The sequence below is a fragment of the Protopterus annectens genome, chromosome 6.part0 (genome assembly GCF_019279795.1).
Source record: "Protopterus annectens isolate FY-2018-M chromosome 6.part0, PAN1.0, whole genome shotgun sequence".
In the NCBI taxonomy this organism is placed as follows: Eukaryota; Metazoa; Chordata; order Ceratodontiformes; family Protopteridae; genus Protopterus; species Protopterus annectens.
Window position 1 is genome coordinate 40,499,286 of NC_056737.1, and position 14,379 is coordinate 40,513,664.

Below are 14,379 nucleotides of genomic sequence, written 5' to 3' on the forward strand. Positions count from 1 at the left end.
TCTTTACGCAAAACCTTTTTGAAAGGAGTCCTCCTTCTCAGACCTCCAATCAGGCAACCACTGGAGCCCTTGAACCTAATCCTAGTTCTTACATCTTTAATTTCTCCAACCTTCGATCCCTCTTCTTCATTGGATCTGTAATTCTTGTCTTGGAAGACATTGTTCTTAGTGGCTATAACATCTGCTAGGAGAGTTTCAGAATTGCAAGCCCTCACCATTTGACTTCCTTACATTGTTTTCCACAAGGATAGAGTCTCTCTTAGAACTAATCCTTCCTTCCTTTCTTCCTAAGGTATGTTCAGAGCATAATCTCAACACAGCTATAGAACTACCGGTTTTCTACCCAAATCATACTAATAAATCAGAACACAGACTACACTAATTGGGTGTCCACAGAATTCTCAGGTTTTACCTGCACAGGACTAAAGAATTCAGAAAATCAGACCAATTGTTTCCTTTTCAGACAAAAATAAAGGCTTGCCTGTTTCTAAGGTCACTTTGTTTAAATGGCTTTCAGACTGCATTTCATTTGCTTACAAAGCTGCTGGCAAACAATTAGCAACCAAAGTAAAAGGCCATTCAATCAGAGCAGTATCAACTTCATATGCCTTTAGATCAAAACTCCCAATTGATACCATTTGTGCAGCTGCTACTTGGGCAAGATCTCATACCTTTGTCACTCATTACAAATTGGATTTGGCTTCCCAGGACAGGTCATCCTAATGTGCTGAAGAGTCTCTTCGCTTGAGCCACCCGGAATAAAGATGCTAGGGATGCTGTCCCATCCAGCAAGAATTACAGTGAGATATGACTACGTAACATAAAGAAGTTATGTACTTACCATAAAGTTTCATGTTTGTTGTCCTTCTCAACTACATTCTTGCGTCCCACCCTCCTTCCCCCTTCCTGTTTCCTGGAGGAACTGGTGGACTAACCGTTATGCTGTCTGACTTGGTTGTAGTTGTTTGTCCACCTGGCATGGTTAGTAATAGAGTGTTCTGGTTGTATGTGCATTCTTATTGATAGTTTACTGACTATTATATACCTATTTACTTTCTTGCAAACAAGATCTGGGGAATTGCTGTGAAGCACCATGGGATAGGGGTTAGCCTCGAGCCAGTAAAAGCTCTCAAGCTTTAGTATAGGACGAGTCGGAGCAGAGAATCGGCTCCGAACCCATCCAGCAAGAATGTAGGGGAGATGGACTACAAACATGGAACATTATGGTAGGTACATAACTTCTTTTTTTCCTGACATTGCAGTTTTCCTGCTTTAAAGGTTGCTTTGATAGATTTATCAAGACCAAATGACATTCTCATATCATCTGAAAAAGTTTTGACAACTTGCAATTATGCTTTCAGTTCCTCATCTGATGAGCTATACAGATGTTCTTCATCTCACATTGCTGCAGTCCTTACTTATGGGTAGTCCGCTGTCCTCGGTCGGCCCGAATACCAAAGTATTAGGCTGACGTCGGTCATGGTCGCCTAGATCTGACATCAGAGCGTCAGGGTATAAAGGCGCATGACCGACGTCATATCCTCAGTCTTTTTTGCCGCATGGTCCGATGCAGAAGCAGCGTTGCAAGTGCCGTTCGGCGTTCTGAAATTTTTCGTTTTCGGAGTTTCAGACCGATACCAAGTTGGGCTAAGTACCCCGTTGGGGAATATTTTTGTTTTTTGTTGCGTCAGTTACTTAGCGGATGTCAGAAAAAGTGAATAATTGTATTTCTTGTGGGAAACAGATACCGCATAGGGATTACCACTGCTTTGTATTCCTTGTTTGGGACCGAGCACGACATAGTTGGGTGTCGGTTTTGTGCTAGGTTTAATAAGCGCACTATAAAGCGGAGGTTAGATTGCGCTAGGTTAGTCTTTGGCAAGAGATTAAATTATAATATGCCGTCGGATGTTCCGGCGCCTGCTTCTACTAAGAAGCGCAAAGACAAATCTTTAAAGCCTAGGCAGGATGACTCGTCCGTTACGGACGCCGGATCTTTAGAAGCTACAGCTGAACAGGTGGATCCGGCTGAAGTTTCTGTTGAGTCCCAGCGGGAAACTTTGATTTTACATGATGTGGCCTCTCAGGAGGCAGGTCAGGCTGAAGGGGCCTCTCAGGTTACTATTCTCCCTTCTATGCCTAAGGTGGTTAGGCCTTCTGTTACTGTTTCTAAGGCTCCTTCTAAGGGCAGGTCTGTTTTGCCTTCCTCTGGTGTCAGTTCTGGTTCTTCAGGGTCTGTGCCTAAAAAACACATGCTTAAAATGGCAGAGGATTTGATTACTTTAATTAGAGGTTCTATGCCCCCTCCTGATAAGAGGCCCAGGATGGAGCCAGAGTTGGAAAGTTTGGAGCAGGCCTCAGGTGATTCAGAGTCTTCTGCTGAAGACATTCAAGATTTCCCTCCTTATTCTGATTCTGATGCAGAGGATTCCACTCCTTCTGCTTCTCCTCCAGAGGATTTTTCATTTTCAGAAACTCTGCATTCCATGAGGGAGCATTTTAAGTGGGAAGGACAGGATTACTCTGATTCACGGAAGAGACTTAGGGAGTTCTTGTTTTTACCACAGCATAGACCCTTAGCTATGCCTCCGGTTTTGGATGTTGTTTCGGATGTTTTCTCGGAAGCTTCCCTTAATCCAGATTCTGTGCCTCCTGCTCCAGTTAAACCGGACAGGTATTACAGGGTGCCTGAGGCTCATAAATATCTTTATAAGAGTCCTAGGGTGGACCCAGAAACTATTAGTCAGGGGCCTAAGGGTGTTAGAGCCTCTGTTGTTAAGAATCCAGTTCCTCTGGATAAGGAAGCTAGAGCTTTGGATAGATGGGGTAAGAAGGTATATACCTCTTCTACTTTAGCAATGAGAGCTTTGAACTGCCAGTTTCATATGTTGAAGTATCAGAATTTCCTCCTTTCTCAGCTAAGATCTAAAGTGGATGCTTTGGCAGAGGGCATAGAGTGTAAAGAATTGCAGGATATAGTACATGTTTCTGAACAGGTGGGTAAGCACTCTTTGCAATGTGGTTTTGTTGCTTTACAGGCTTCTTCTAGGGTGGCTGCCACTGGTTCGGTTATTCGTAGGCACGCCTGGCTTAAGGATCAGAATTTGTCTGAGCATGTTAAGTCTAGAATACTGGATGCCCCTTTACAATCTGAAGTTTTGTTTGGTCCTCCTGTGGAGTCAGTCTTAAAGAAAATGGAAGACAAGGCTAAGTCTATGCAGACTGTTAAAGATTTTTTGCAGGTACAACCTCCAAAGTTTAGTAGAAATTGGCCTACTAAGGGGTGGACATACCCTTCTTCTGATGCAAGGTTTCTACCAGGAGCACAGAACTCCTAAGCAGATGTCTTGAGCAGACAAATAGTGGATCCTCACGAGTGGAAATTGGATCCTCATGTATTCCAACAGTTGACAGTGTTATGGGGAACTCCAGACATAGATCTGTTCGCTTCTCCACTAAATTACCAGTTGCCAAAGTTTTGCATAAAAATGTTTCATCACACAGCTTGGAAGGTGGACGCTCTATCATTCAATTGGAACAATCTGCATGTATATGCCTTTCCACCTCTGCCTCTTCTTCCCAAGGTACTTTTGAAGGCCAGACAAGACAAGCCAACCATGATTTTGATAGCACCGGATTGGCCTCGACAACACTGGTACCCACTACTGAGGAGTTTAGTACGAGAACCTCCATGGCCTCTACCTTTGATTCCGCACCTTTTGTCGCAAGAGGACAGTCACTTCCTCAATGTCAAGATTCAGTCTCTGCATCTAACAGCCTGGCATATTCTGTTTTAGACTCTGGAGGGTCTCAGCTTCCACAACAAGTTTTGAATGTTATTTTGGAGGCCAGGAGGCCTAGTACCAGGAAAGTTTACTCTGATAAATGGAGGAGATTTTTTATTTGGAGCAAAGAAAAGGACTTTGATGTCTCCAAACCTGATTTAAGTGTTGCTCTTCAATATCTTACTGAGTTATTGGACAAGGGTTTGTCTTTCTCCTCGATAAAGGTCCATGCTGCAGCCATTTCTGCTCACTATGATTGTGACCCTCCTTTATTCTCTCATCCTTTGTTTAAGCAATTTCTTAGAGGGGCAAAGAATATAAGACCCCCACGTAGAGCTCCTACTCCTGCTTGGGATCTCAATTTTGTGTTGGAAAAACTTACCCTACAACCTTTTGAGCCTGCAGCTACTGCCGAGTTAAAATATTTGTCATGGAAAACTGCTTTTTTGTTGGCCATTACCTCTGCAAGAAGGGTTTCTGAATTACAGGCCCTCATGGCAGTGGAGCCTTTCCTGATTTTTCATAAGGATAGGGTATCTTTGCGTACTAATCCTTCCTTTATGCCTAAAGTGGTTTCTAGTGTGGCCTTAAACCAAACTATTCATTTGCCTACTTTTTATGCAAACCCCCAAAATAAAGGGGAGAAAATTTTGCATACTTTGGATATTCACAGACAGTTGCGTTATTATTTGAGCAGAACCAGGGAGTTCAGACAGTCTCAGCAGTTGTTTGTTTCTTTTGCTTTGGGTTCACAGGGTAAACCTGTTTCAAAACAAACTATTTCTAAATGGATTGGGTTTTGTATTTCTTTGTTATTCCCATCATGGTAAGGAGATTCGGCTGGAATCAGGCCTCATTCCACTAGGGCTACTGCTACTTCTACGGCCTTTCTAAGGGGGGTAGCTACAAAAGACATTTTGGAGGCAGCTACTTGGAGTTCAGTGCATACTTTTTCTAAACATTACCACCTTCCTCTTTATTCTAAGTCTAGGGCTGGATTTGCCACTGCAATTTTACAGGGCATTTTAGCAGCCCCTAATGCTCTATGATTTTTACCAACCTCCCTTTCCCGTTGCTTTGGGATTCTACCCATAAGTAAGGACTGCAGCAATGTGAGATGAAGAACATAGTACAGTTTTGTACCTACCATAAATGTAGATGTTCGAAGATCCACATTGCTGCAGTCCAATACCCTCCCTCCTTCCCCACTGTAGTTTCACATGATGCTATGCTTTAGGTGATGGTTGTTGTTGGGCTTGTTTTTGGGAGGTATTCTGTTTTTGGCTGTGGCCTTTCTTGTTTGGCCTTCTGACATCTGGGGCAAGAAAAGACTGAGGATATGACGTCGGTCATGCGCCTTTATACCCTGACGCTCTGATGTCAGATCTAGGCGACCATGACCGACGTCAGCCTAATACTTTGGTATTCGGGCCGACCGAGGACAGCGGACTACCCATAAGTAAGGACTGCAGCAATGTGGATCTTCGAAGATCTACATTTATGGTAGGTACAAAACTGTACTTTTTAAATCATCGACAAAGAGAAGATAAGAAGTCTTTACATTTTGGTGTTTTCTATGAGCCAAACTGTAGCCATGGCCTAAGCTGTTAAATAGACAGCTTAATGGGTTAAGGGCAACACAGAATAGCAGTGGTGACAGAGAGTCACCCGGAAATATCCCCCTTTGAATTTTTGTCCGTGGGATAATAATTTGACCTTTATCATGGCTTAATTGCCAAGTGGTCTGCCACTGTTTCATGGTCACTATAATGTAGTGGATCAGTGTAGGGTGTATCTTATACATTTTTAAGCAATCTTTTATCCATGAATATGGGATACTGTCAAATGCTTTTTTGTAGTCAATCCATGGCATACTTAGATTCTTCCCCTTTTTACAGTTCTTCATTATGGCTTTATTTAACAATAAATGATCCTTTGTTCCATATGACTTTCTTTTATTGCCCTTTTGTTCTACTGTCATAATTGAGTTTTCTTTTAAATGACTATAAACTCGGTCAGCATCAATTCCCGTGTATAGTTTATACTTCATCGAAAGGCAAGTTATTGGTCTATAATTTTTAGGGTAGCTTGCAGGTTTACCCTTAAGTAGGAGCATTGTTTTTCCTGTTTTTAACCAAGTTGGTGTCTGTTCGGGGTGTGCATATAAATAATTGTTACTCATGGCTAAATCTTTGTGTAAAGATGTTAATACTTTAAGCCAAAAATTAGGTACCACATCTGGGCCTGGGGTTTTCCAATAAGAGGCTTTTCTTAACTTTGTTTCAGTCTCTCTGTTAATTCATCCCATTTCATATAATGTACGTTTGAACCTCTTATTCTTTCTTTAACTTCTATCCATTTAGCATCTTTGTTATGTTCCACAGGATCTTCATATATACTCCTCAAAAATGTATCTATTTCTTCTTTATTGGCGGTCTTTCAGTTCCTTTTACCTTATTTCCTAATTCTCTATTAAAACTTTGTTGTATCATTAATAAATTGCTTATTTTGTACTCTTCCTTTATTTTTATTTTCGTATCTTCTAAGTCTTTCCGCCTGTGCTAAAAGTTTTAGTTTATTTGCAATACTGCATGGTAGATCCTGGTCTGTTCTAATACTGCACATTGCTTTTATCACATCTGTCTTTCTTAGTATTTTTGTTGATCTGTTCCCTCTTCTATAATCTTCTAACAGTGACACTTCTTGTCTTAACTGCTTTATAGTTTTCTCTATTCGATATTTCCATGATGGTATTCAATTTCTCCCCTTCTTTCCCTCACTATCCAGTATTCTTGTGGTAGAACTTTATCAGTTATTAATTTAGCTGCACAGTAATATATCCTGTTTACTTCTGTTATATCACATGGGTCTCTATGAGCAGTCCTAATTACTGTGTTCATTTGTTTTATCAAACTTCTAGCTTTTTGTTTTTTATTAATCGTCTACAGTCTATTTCTTTCATTGAGCTTGATATATCTGTCTGTCTTTTAAATCAAGCAACTCTTCTCTTAGCTCATTTTCTTCCAAACTAAGGGCACATCCCTTGTTTTCCAATTCCTGTGGGCATTCTATAGAAAATTCTGTAGCATCTTCCCATGGCACATTATCTTCAACTTCATCCTGTGCCATCCGTTGCTGTATCATATGGGAACTTAGTGGCCTATCATTCCTCAACATTAACTGCATCAGAGTTTCCATAGTTTCCTGTTCCTTCCCTTGCTGTCTAGCTTCAAGTGAATGTTTAAACTGGTTTTCTGTGGAAGGCTCCAAATTATCTTCATGTGGCATCTGCCCAGTTATTTATTTATTTATTTATTCATGTTTGGTGACCAGGGAGGTCCACTGGAATCGAGAGTCCATTTTCAGTGGAGGCCCGGGGAGAAAAGCTCCAGATAACAAGTTACAAATAATGTTTACATTGTTAAGCTGCGAAGATTTGCATAACAAGTTGCATAACATATAGAATTTTTCACATTGCTAATTTACTTATCAAGTTGAAATAAAAGAAAGATTCTTTTACATTGCATACAGTATGTAGTTGTAAAAAAGTTTTATAGCAGGATGGGTAGTAGAGAGAGGAGGAATCCAATACTAAGTAGTTAAGAAGATTACAAGTAGTTATGAAGGAGAGGAAGAGAGACATTGAGCGAGCGGCTGGGAGGAGATTGGTTATAACTTATAGTCAGACTATAAGAGAGAGGTTTGAAGGGAAAGGAGTTGCTTCCTGTTCCACTGATTTCCCCTTAATTTGCATATCCATTCCTCTATCCTGTTATGGTGCTTTCTGAATTAGATTTTCTACACTATATCCTTCACTTTGCAGGTACTGCATGACCTCAGTTTCTATTTCTTTATCTTCTCCATTACTAATCTCCTTTTCCTCTTTGTCTTCTTATTCTTTTGTATTGTAAAGTTGTCCATGTCTGGATTCCTCTGCCTGTATTTCTCTTCAAATATCCTCGGTGCTGATCTTTTTGTATTGGTTAGTTTTGCTTTCTCGTTTGCATAAATATTAAACCATATTAAATCTCTTTTTCTTTCCCATGTTCAGATGTCTTCTTCAGATGTTTCCTGAGCTTCCTGTTTCTCCCTACTTTGGGGACTGGCTCTATCCTGCTTGGATGTAACCTGTGCTAGGCCTTCTACACCAAATCCTTCACTTTGCGGGCACTCCGTAACAACTTCTATTTTTTTAACTTCTGCTTTACTAATCACCTTTTCTACGTTCCATCTTTGTGATATTATTTTTTTATTGTGAAATTTTTCATATCTGGATGTCTTTGCCTGTATTTTTCTTCGAATGTCTTTGTGACTGGCTTCTTCATATTGATTAATTTGGCTTTCTCTTTTGAATAAAAATTGCACCATATCAAATCTCTCTCTTTCCCATGTCCATATTTCTTTTTTATACTTTTCAAATATTTCTTGGTTTTATTTATATTTTGCACTTCCTCAGATGTTTCTTTTTTCAAACAGGTCAAGGTTTATTGATCTATATACTGTTTTTCACATTTCTGTTGAATCAGTGATCAGAAATTTTCATTTGAAGCTTCTGACAGTTTTTCTTGCGGAAGTATTTTTCTCTCTTATTTGTCAGTATATGCATGCTGATGATTTTGCATTGCATATACCTCCCTGTATTTAACAAAGGTACAAAAATTTACAATGACTTTAAGGAAGTAATCTGATTGTTTAGGATAGAAGAAGCATATAATGTAATGCAGAGTAGAAAAGAAGCGGCCATGTTTTGTCTAGCAGAGTCAATAAGGTAGTGTTTCTCTTTATAGAGGCAGCCTAACTTTTGGTGTGTCATCTTTATGGCCTGTTGAAGGTGGTGACCAAAATTTCAGGTGTTCATCTATGATCACACATAGTAGTTTGGTGTGAGATGCTAGTTCTTTATGGGTCTTGTTGGATGACAGTATATTAATTTTTTTTTGAGGAGGATAGAGAGTTGGGAGTTGAATAGTGGTAGTTCAGTTTTTTTTTTTTTTTTTAATTTAGAAGGAGTTCTGATTTGTTGAGCCAAGCTGCTGTGGAGGAGAAGGATTTCTGGGTGAGTATCTGGAGAATGGGCAGTGTCCCAGCAGCACACATTAGAGTGGAGCTGTTAGCGTATTGTACTCAGGTGGCCTCTTTGGCTGCTGTGTATAGATCATTGATAAACATTGCTGAGGTGGAATTCACCATAAACTCTTTATTAACAAATAAAAATTACTTAATTGAGCGCTTTCTTCCCTTTACATAGGGATTTCATCAGATTCTGATGAAATCCCTATGTAAAGGGAAGAAAGCACTCAATTAAGTAATTTTTATTTGTTAATAAAGAGTTTATGGTGAATTCCACCTCAGCAATGTTTTTTCTAAAATTATAGTGGACTTTGGCACTGTTGGGTTCATTTATTTATTATCATTGATAAACATGTTAAACCACAGTGGTCCTAGGATGGAGCCTTTTGGGACAATATAGGCTGCAGGAAGGAAAGAGAAGAAATCATCTTGCCATCCCACTACTTGGGACATATTAGTGAGGTAGCTAAGAAACCAGTGAATGTACCTACAAAGGTCATTTCTGTTTAAATGTAATTTGCCCAGTGAGGCTATTTTTTTGATCCCCCTACACCTTCTGGGAGTCTCTGTCATTCACTCAACAAGTTATAGCTGCTGATCATCATTTGCTCAGTGCTACAGTAGCCTTAGCTGTTTGGATTCTGTTCTGCTAAGGGTACAGTAGCCATCCAACTTTCAAAGCTTAAGGGCAGCTTCCTCTCAGTAAGTCCTTCAGAGCTTTCATGATACCAAAGAGCATACTTCTTACAGGCTTTCAAGGATAGGTTAACTCTTCTCCATTGCAGCGCAGATAAGGTCCCTTCAATAAAAAAAAAATTTGCATCTTGTTTTTATGACAGAAACTTGAGGTTTTAGGTAAAAATATTTTTAAGCTAGGAAAAAGTGATCTGATGATGTTAATCTTCTTTTCATTCATCACTTATGGGTTCACTTCCGAGCCTTCGGAACTGAGTCGGCCTTTTTACCAAGCTTGCACCAGCCAAAAAACTCTTGCGCTAAGTTTCTACCCAGAATGCCCTTCTCCCTGTTGCCTCAGATCTCATTTGCCCTGTAGCCATGAAGCCATGTTTCAGCCAAGCTCTCAGCTAAGTGGAACTATTCTTGATATTTGAGTGAAAAAGTTTGGATATCTTCATATTTTATTAAGCTATTAGTGTTGCCAGTGTCTTTTCTTCTGTCTAACCTTGTTTTTCCTCTCTACCCGTTGTTACTGTTGGTAAACTTTCATGTACCATTGTTGGTATGGCCTTTCCTCCATTACCCTTGTGGTATTTTTTTCAATACCATAGCTGGTATTGTCTCTCCTGTTAAACCTATTAGCTTTGACTTCTATTCAGGTGTTTCCCTTCCTTTTTTACAGACCAGTGTATTGTTATATTTGTGACTTTTTTTAACTGAGTTGACTTTATTATAGTTGGATTATACAGTTGGCCTGTGGTGTCTTTTCTATCAAGATGTCGGATAAGAAGGGTACTTCAGGTTTTAAGCATTGTACTTCATGTAAAGGCAAGTTACCTAATAGTGATTCTCATGATGACTGTGTATACTGTTTGGGAGTGCCTCACCTTTTGGTGCAGCCTCCGTGTGACATTTGTCAGAGTTTCAGTCAAGGCACTCTTAATAAGCACAAAAATAAACTTATTCTGTAAAGGTTACTCCAGTCTTCCTTCTCAGAGGCCATTTTTGTGATGGAGGTCTCAACACCTTCTTCTAAAGGCAAAAAGAGATCGCACTCTGTTCCTTCTTCACCATCGAGTGATCAAAGCAAGCCTGGGAAATCTAAGGTCCCAATGTTATCTTCGGAGCATAAATCTGCCTCTTTGGCTCCGTCTTCTCCAGCTCCGACCATCTCGAAACCTTCAATACCGGCACCTGTTTCGGCACCGGTCCTGCTTCCAGCACTGATCATAGACCTTGCTGTGCCTATTTCAACTTCAGCACCTGTGGCCACTGGGCACACCTTCAACTACTCCATTAGTTTCCATTTTGGAACCGACTGTTTTGGCTCCAAGTACCACTTTGCCACCGAGCGTTGTACCAACCTCACTGGATTTAACCCCTTTACTTCCGGTCTCAAAACTAGAGACTTCGGTGCTGGCAGACCTTGCACCATGGACACTATACTTCCCTTCCATAGATCCATTTCTGGGCTAAGCATATAGCACCGTCATCAAACGTCCTGACTCCCCGTGCGGAGTATCCACTAGATCCACCAGGAACCTGTTGGAACATGACGTGGTGCGTCTTGTAGACCAGCTGTTGTTAGCCAGAGGGATCCCCTCACTTTCTAAGACCCATCCACCTGCAGAACTTGGGTTGTCTTACCCATGGACTCCATCTTGCACTCCTCCTTCAACCATCTCTGTTCCGAAGCCTTCTGCTCTGACATCCTTCTTGGAACCCATCATCTCGGCACCTTCGGTGCATCTCACTCCAGCTGCGAGTTTGTCCTTTTAGTCTTTGGTTTTCGCCAAACTGATCCTTCCTCAATCTGGGGATTGGGGACGGGTGCATTTGCCTGGGGTACAGAGCCACCTCTCTCCTTGGTTCCATCTTCGGCGCCAATAGCGACATCCGCGTCTCCTGCTTGAGGCTCCATCCGTGGGGGTGGGTTCATCGGAGTGGGGTGTGACCCCGGTCCCGAGGTTGTCTTTCTCTGTTCCGGGCTTACATCCCTCTTTGGACTGGACTGCCTTCCGCGCGATGGAGAGGGCTCATGCATCTGGCAGCACTCCTTTGATATCGGAACCCCAGTTTTCACCCCCTGAGCCACAGCTGTCACAGACCACCCCCCCGGGACACTGGGCAGAGAAGCTGCAGGACACCCCTCTTCATGGTACCCGCTCTTCTGAGTCCTCCTCAGAGACCCCCACTGAGGAGCCTTCTCAAAAGAAGACGTGCAAGAGGAAGCACATGGACTCGCCCAAGGAGTCCTTAACGGAAGACACGGATTATGATGATGGTGAAGGGTTCCCACTGTCCCCTCCTGATGATGTCTCCTTCGGAGACATTCTGGAAATGTTAAAGCAGAGAGGTGACTGGAAGCCCTCCAACCCTTTGTCTGAGGAGTCCGTGTTCCTTCAGGCTTTTCGTGCCCAGTCTTATACCTCTTGGGTGACCACGCCTGCCAACAAGCTCATCCAGCTTGTCGTGCAGCGTGTTTGGAAGAACCCTGATTCCACTGAGGTGATCCTCAGAGACCAGACAAAATTCTTTCCCCTCCCGAGGAGAACCCTTATTGGTCCAAAGGGTTACCAGTTGATGCTCTTGTGGTGGCGGCGGCCATGAAAAAGGACTTGGCTGAGGAAAGTCCCGCTGCCCATCTGCCCAACAGGGAGTCCCGGTCAGTGGACAGACTGGGGAAGCGTGTTTTTGCATCAGGGACCTTTGCTATATGGTCCCTGAATTATTTGGCACATTTTACAAGGCTCCAGAGGGACTTGATCTCCAAACTCTCTGGTATGCTCGCAGGACAGTTGTCTAACGAGGTCAGGGGCAAAGTGGCCTCACAACCTTGGAGTCAATATTCAACTCGTCCATGAGGTTGCTGTCACATGCGACCTAGGGGTCGGTTAGAGCAGCGGGTTTAGACATTGTTATGAGGCGTCCTGCCTGGATGCGCATTTGTGACCTCGTGTATTCCTTCAAGTCTTCCTTTCTGAATGCTCCCATCGAAGCTTCGTCCCTTTTTGGCTCCAAAGTGAAGGACACGCTAGCCAGGTGCGAGCATGACAGAAAGACCCTGTCTGCTGTAGGCCTATGGTTTTCCAACCCTCAACATACCTTCTCCAGGAATCAGAGTAGTAGAAAAATGTGGCATAAGAAATCTCAAGGTCCTTTCCGTGCTGCACATGGTGATGATACCCACAGAGGCAGAGGGGTTAATAATTCCAGAAGATGCCCCTATAGAGGCAGAAGGGGTCCTCATAACCAAGGCTCCAGGGACTGTTTCTCTGGACAGCCTTATCAGCGCTTTTGAGGAGTAGCCTGATTGCTTTACCTCTGAAAGCAGTCGGACGTCGTTTCTGTCTGCACCAAGCTGCCTGGCAATCTATCACCACTGATTGTTTGGATGCAGAGCATTATCACCAGAGGTTACACTATTCCCCTTTCTTGTCAGCCAGATTTTCCAAGGAAACTTCCTGATGTTTCACCCAGTTAAATGGAAGAAGCAGCTTCAGGGATTATAAAGCTGTCTCAAAAGAGTCATCCAGCGAGTCCTACCAGACCAGAGCGGATCCGGATTTTACTCGAGACTCTTTTTGGTGCCAAAAAAGACAGGGGACTGGGAACCCATTTTGGATATCAGCAGCTTAAACAAGTCTGTCATGCAAACCAAATTCCAGATGGTCACAGTTCAGTCCATTCTCCCCTTTTTAAGAGAAGACGATTGGATGTGCTCTGTAGATATCCAGGATGCGTATTACCACACCAAGATGGACAAATGCTCCAGGAGTCTGCTTCGCTTCCAGCTACGAGCCAGTCATCATCAATTCTGTGCCCTGCCGTTTTGTCTCTGTACAGCCCCCAGAGTGTTCATGAAATGCACGGCAGAGTTAACAGCTCACTTAAGACTACAAGGATTCCGGATGTTTCCATATCTGGATGACTGGCTCCTCACCGCCCCAACCAAGCATCTTCTGGTAACAGCACTGCATTATACTCTCTCTCTCTCTCTCTCTCTCTGGCAAAATTGTTGGGAATAATGATACATTTACCCCTACACAACAAATAGAGTTCATTGGAGCAGTGTTCAGTACTCAGTCATGTCTGGTATCACTCCCAGTTCACAGACTCCATCGACTGAAGCTTCAACTCCGGGTGATAGTCTCTCAAACAACAGTCTCTGCAAGGGAAGTTCTTCAAACCCTAGGTTCTATGGCAGGGTCAATCCCAATAGTGCCTCTAGCAAAGCTACATATGCGGATTCTGCAGTGGCTCCTCCTGTGTCAGTGGTTCCCAAACTCTCACCCCCTCGGTTACCAGATTCGAATAACCAACTCCTGCAAACAAGGGCTGCTTTGGTGAATGAGTCCAGACGCATAACTTTGAAGTAATCCATTTCAGTCTTCTCAGCCCACAGCCATTGTGACCACGGATGCTTCCTTGATCGGGTGGGGGTGCCATTTCCAGGGAAAGACTTTCCAAGGCACATGGTCCACCTCAGAGGCCCACGTGCATATCATTGTTCTGGAACTGAGAGCTATGCTGTTAGTGTTGCAGGCCTTCCATTCGGCTCTCCCTTCCGGGACAATTGCAATTCAGTCTGACTATGTCAGTGGTCTGGTATGTCAACAAGCAAGGAGGAACCAAATTCTACACCCTATGTTGAGTAGCCATGAGAACTTGACAGTGAGTGATGGCTTCCAACTGCTTTCTGATAGCAGTGCATATCCCGGGGAGCTCCAACGTGATTGCGGACAAACTGAGCAGATGCATCCTCATGCCTCACGAGTGGTCCCTCAGCCCTGAGGTGGCATCAGTAATCTTTAGCCACTGGGACCAGCCTTGCTGCGATCTTTTC

General features: G+C 42.7%; 1 protein-coding gene across 3 annotated transcripts in view; it reads left to right on the forward strand.

The window, feature by feature from the left end:
* EIF2AK4 (eukaryotic translation initiation factor 2 alpha kinase 4) overlaps positions 1-14,379 on the forward strand; it is a 3,701,979-nt gene that overhangs the window by 2,981,498 nt on the left and 706,102 nt on the right. The window lies entirely within an intron of this gene.